Source organism: Patella vulgata, chromosome 6, assembly GCF_932274485.2.
Source record: "Patella vulgata chromosome 6, xgPatVulg1.2, whole genome shotgun sequence".
NCBI lineage: Eukaryota > Metazoa > Mollusca > Gastropoda > Patellidae > Patella > Patella vulgata.
In genome coordinates this window covers 8,185,377-8,191,406 of record NC_065884.2, presented here as the reverse complement: position 1 = coordinate 8,191,406, position 6,030 = coordinate 8,185,377, and positions in this window count along the sequence as shown.

Sequence of the window (6,030 nt, the reverse complement as noted above, 5' to 3'; positions counted from 1 at the left end):
AATTTCAATTCTAGTCTTGCATTAAAAATTATTTGGAACATTAGGTGACAACTTTCATTATCCGGCGACATTGACGGATACGGGATAGCCAACAGTTCTTAATCTTATAATATTGACACGCAGCACTCTTTATAAAGTACTTGGAACATTTGGTTTTGAGATATTTACCCTGGCCCCTAGTCTTCGCCCTTAAAAATTAATAAGCCGCTGTCCTTACAAATAGAACAGGCTATAGTTAGGGGGGATCACGTGGCTAAGTGGGTAAGACGCTGGCTCGCTAGCCTGGAGATCGGGTGTTCGATCCCTGCATTGGCCGAGAAAGTTCATCCAGATTTTCCGGCGTGGTTTCCCGCTTGTCAGTCATGCAGGACGGAGGGCCTGACAAGGACAGCTGTCTAGTCATTCGGATGGGACGAAAAACCGAGGTCCCGTGTACATAGGCTATTGGCGTGCACGTAAAAGATCCCTTGACAGTTGGAATTCAATATAGCCTAAGAGTAGGTCGTAGTGCCGCTGTCCGGGCAAAATTTCCCTTGTAGCACACTGTATGGCGTATGCCCGTCTTCATTAGCCCAGTTTGGAGCAGAACAGTAGGACGTTAAACCCCATTTCATTTCATTTCATTTCACTTTATTTTAAAAAGCGGTCTTAAAGAGACCGGAATGAAGAGAAAGAAATAAAAATGAAGCAACATGTGAAATCGTGTTTCGTCATTCGTTATTTTGTATCTATGAATTGGAATGAAATAAAATGGGGTTTATCCCTATGTCCTACTGTTCTGCTCCGACTGGGATAATAAAGACGGACATACGCCATACAGTGTGCTATAAGGGAAATTTTGCCTGGGCACCGACTCTATGGCATACCCTTAGCCTATATCGAATTCCAACTGTCAAAGGATCTTTTACGTGTACGTCAATGTATACACGGAACCTCGTTTTTCGTAATATCCGAAAGACTAGACACACGGGCTGTCCTGCCACCGTGCCCCGAATCTACACCATTGACAATAGGAAACCACCTATAAAATTACTAACAACCAAATACACTTTGAGACAGACGGGAAATTTAGGCTACTAATAAAAGTATTAGGCTAAATATTGAATATCTTACATTGAGAATACCAAAAGAATGGGAATAAGTAGCTGAACACAAGGAAAATAATCACCATCAGCTATTTTTATTGCACATTCGTCATTCGTATTTTTCGGATAATATCCTATTTTTTAAGACTTAATCCACGCTGATTAGGTAAGATTAGATAAATAGCTGACAGTTCTCGCTATGATAGTTAAAATGAAAAGAGAATATATTGGAAATTACAGTCAAATGACTTCACTCTGAGCCTAGATAACGCCGGTACATATAAAGCCTAGCCTCGATTGTCATTACTCCCGTTGTTACGATAATAAACAAAGTCTCGATTATCTATTTTACGGTAACCGCATCGACCACACACGTATTTAAACCTACTTATATCGCAGCCCCCCGATTATGGTCTTTGTAAGTTAATTAATGTCTAATTAATAATTTAGATAGCATTTCTGGCCTAAAGAAAGACCTGCACTAGGCAGATTTTGCCTGCTTAATCCACGCTGATTATTTAACATATAATTAAGAAAATGAAATATCAACGGTAGATGATCTCCCGACTTGGATTAAAAGGATAATAAAACCATTTCATCTTGTTTTGCCATGATATCCCTCAAACTTCGGGGATCTCGGTGGCTGAGTAGGTAAGGCGCTGGCTCGCTGGCAGGAGGTCGGGTTTTCGATCCCTGCATTGGCTGAGAAAGTTCATCCAGATTTTCCGGCGTGGTCCCCCCTTGTCAGTGATGCGAGACGGAGGGTCTGACAAGGACAGCTGTCTAGTCGTTCGGGTGAGACGAAAAACCGAGGTCCCGTGTACACATTGGCGTGCACGTAAAAGATCCCTTGGCAGTTGGCAATATAAGAGTAGGCCGTAGTGCCGCTGCCTGGGCAAAAATTTCCCTCATCGCACACTGTATGGCGTATGCCCGTCTTCATTAGCCCAGTTTAGGAGCAGAACAGTAGGACGTTAAACACCATTTCATTTCATTTCATTACAAACAGAAAACTTATTTTTGATAATGGCGGCCATTCAGGGTAGAGGTCTGTGCAGAATGTCGCGGTACCGTGATAACAAATGGATGAACCTGTTGACTAAATGGAACCGCATTACAAAATAGTAAATTATTTTTTTTATTATGGCGGCCATTCATGGTAGAGATCTATTTCCAAAGTAGTTAGATCTCTGTGTGAAGAATGTTGCGATATCGTGATTACAAATGTTGAATAAATGATTCATTATACCTGCCATGTCATATAAGGTTTCATAAACAATCATATGAGATAATAATATGATTTATGGGGGATTATACTTCACATGCACTTCATGTGTTATATCATAGTTACAGGTAGTTCACACCTGGGAACACGAATGAAGGGTGTGGCAGCTCGATTGGTAGGTCTCCGGGAGAAGACTGCATTATTGCTAGGTGGGACTACGAATGAAGGGCGTAGCAGCTCGATTAGTAGTTTTCTGGGAGAAGACTGCAATATTGATGTGGGACCACGAATGCTGTAACACCTCGAATATCGGTTCTCCGGGGAAGACTTTATTATGGCAGTGTATATGACCACGAATGGAGGGCGTAGCACTTGCATTATTAGTTCACCGGGAGAAGACTGCAATATTGATGTGGGACCACGAATGCTGTAACACCTCGAATATCGGTTCTCTGGGAGAAGACTTTATTATGGCAGTGTGTAGGACCACGAATGGAGGGCGTAGCACTTGCATTATTAGTTCACCGGGAGAAGACTGCAATATTGATGTGGGACCACGAATGCTGTAACACCTCGAATATCGGTTCTCTGGGAGAAGACTTTATTATGGCAGTGTATCAGACCACGAATGAAGGGTGTAGCACTGGCATTAGTAGTTCTGTGAGATGAGAATGCATTATGACTGTGTAGGACCACGAATGAAGGGCGTAGCACCTGCATTAGTAGTTCTCTGTGATAAGGGGGGTTGGATGGCCGAATGGTTAGCACGTGCGTGCTGTATCATACGACCTGTCATTGAGTCAGCTGGTGTGGTTTCGAATCCCCGGTTGTACGTGACAAGGAGTAGGGTCGCCTGTCCAACCTCGTGGGTTTTCTCCGGGTCCTCCGGTTTCCTCCCACCGCTAAAGACCCCTACGCACAAGCGAATTATTGAAATAAAATTAAACCATATGTTAGTCCCGAAATGACCTAGTTTGTGTCGAGTGGACGTTAAACCCCATCTCTCTCTCTCTCTCTCTCTCTCTCTCTCTCTGTGATAATACTGCATTATGACGATGTATGACCACGAATGACGGGCATAGTGCCTGCGTTCGTAGTTCTCTGGGAGGAGACTGTATTATGGACGGCGTGGGACACAACTGACAGGGGTAACACCAATAGTAGTTCTCGGGCAGATGACTGTATTATGGGGGTGTTCATTTAGCTAAACTCTGTTTAAATTTTATTATTAATTAATGAGCTGTGAAATGGCCTGGGGTATAACGTTTTACTTTAGTGCGGAGTAATGAAAGTTGATGAAATTTTAGATAATGTATAATATGGCTTAATTGCCTTTCAACAATAGGCTTTGTTTTATTATACTACTAAACCAGGATGTACTGGGTTCGATACCGGTGTTGGCCGAGAAAGTTACTCGGGAGTTTTCGCTGTGGTACGCCCTTGTCAGCGGTGCTGGACGGAGGGTTTGTCAAAGAACGGCGTCCAGTGACAGTCGGTCGGATGCACGCAACAGAACTCCTGGCATCTGGAATTAGACTATTATATATAGTAGGCGGTAACGCCGTTGTCCGGTCAAAATATCCCTCACTGCGTGGCGACATACTAAACTTATCCCATCTTCTACAATTAGCCGCGTTTAAGAACAGACACTAAGCTAGTTAACCGACATTTTAAGTCCTAAATCGACGAATTTAGTCGAAAACACTAAGCATATTCGAGAATTTTGAGAAGTATATATTACTCTGCTTTCATTTATTAAAATTGAAAAAGTTTAATTAGTCCTTTTGTGTATAACAGATGTGAACTTGAGTAAGACCTCATTACAAAACAATATATTAATTTTTGCATGGCGGCCATTTAGGGCAGAGATCTATTCTCGAAGTAGTTATAGTTCTCTGCGTGCAGAACGTGCATGGCATATGTCCGTCTTCATTAGCCCCGTTGGTTCTAAAAAGGACGACGTAGAACCTCGTTCCATTTCATTTCATTTCAAATTACAATATATACTCGTAAAACAAAATGTAAATATACCAAATATATCCATACTAAATGATTTTTGTTTTCTAGAGATGTTTCAAATACGTGATACGGATTGAATCCCGCTCGTCAAACAAAAAACAAACAAAATATATGTAATAAATTGGATTAAATAATATTTATTTGCAATGTTTACAATTTTAATTATAGCTAAAAAAAAAAACCCAGTATGTACAGTAGGATCCGAAAACAAGCATGAAGATGCTTATAAATATCGCTTCCTGTAAAATAAAGAAAACAAAAATTATTATTATTATGGAAGTGTATCGTGTATCACATACACGGGTTATTAAGGATTATAGGTTTCAATGCCAATCAAGGATTATAAGGTTACAATTAGATGGAATACAATTACTGAGGTTTATAACCTAGCGACGTTTCAACTATAATCCAGTAGTCTTTATCAAACAGTTAATGTCCAGTTTAATAATTAAACGTCATTGAAACAATTTGATTCAAATACGGCGGTGGGGTGTGGGGTAGGATCGTAAGGTCTGTCATGTATTCAAGTGGCGATTCCCCGCTTGTATGTGACAAGTAATCGGGTCGTTAGCTCAACTTTGTGGGTTTTCTCCGGGTCCCCCGGTTTCCACCCACTGCTAGAGACCCCTACACAGAACCGAATGATTAATTGAAATAGAATAAAACCACCTCTCTCTCTCTCTCCCTCTCTCTCGCTCGCTCTTTAAATACGTGCTATTTAGCGCAACCCTACTCGAAAACGGGGATTTAAGAACAAATCGTCTTAGGGACAACAACATAATTAACGAGTTTCTACCCTCCTGTTACATATCCCGAGTTAACACGTTGCTTTGTATCTATGACATAATATAATCTTAATTAAACATATTCATGTAATTTATAATCGTATCGCCCCTGGGCCCCGCAATCGCGATATAGGTCTCTCTACCTGTTGCCACCATCAGATGTCAATGACAACAAACCGGTAGCCTCTACCTGGTGACTTCAGGAAGTGTGACCTATTTGGTGTCGTATAAAAGTTGAATCGTCTTAAACGAAACGATTTGACAATACTCGTTTATGTCACTGAGGTTGAAGGTCATCTTTTCCCGTTATAAGCCAAGGATCCGTCAGTGATAATCTATTGAATCATTCACTTTAAAAGGATATATGTTATGTGACTGTTCTCAAGGAGTTTTATTGTGAGCGAATTCACCTTACTCATGTGCAATACAGTTGTTATATCTTATCAGTAAGGACGAGGAAACAGTATGTCCGCCAAAAACAAACTCAGTAAATCGTCCTTCTATTCGCCAGGTAAAACCAAGGCATCTAGTTCTGGAGTGGATTGTACATTTCCTGATGATAGGTAAGAAAATAAAATTTACTTTCACGTGGAGTGTCGGAAATCTGTCATGTATAAATGACATGAACCGTAACGGTTCAAGTAGAGAACCCTGTGATATACCGTTGTATCGATGCAGGAGTACATGACATGCAAAATGGGGCTATTATTAGTAACATAAATATAATTGTCTATCGTTTTCTCTCGATATGTACCTGCAACAAGCGATGCGTGATTTCTTAATTCATAAAATTATTCAACCGTGAAACTTTTATTAAATTACTCTGATGTTTATTAGGTATGTTTTGATTTTGCGCTACCGTTTAACAGATATAATCCCAAATGGGGGGGGGGGGGGGGCGATGGTTAGCACGTGC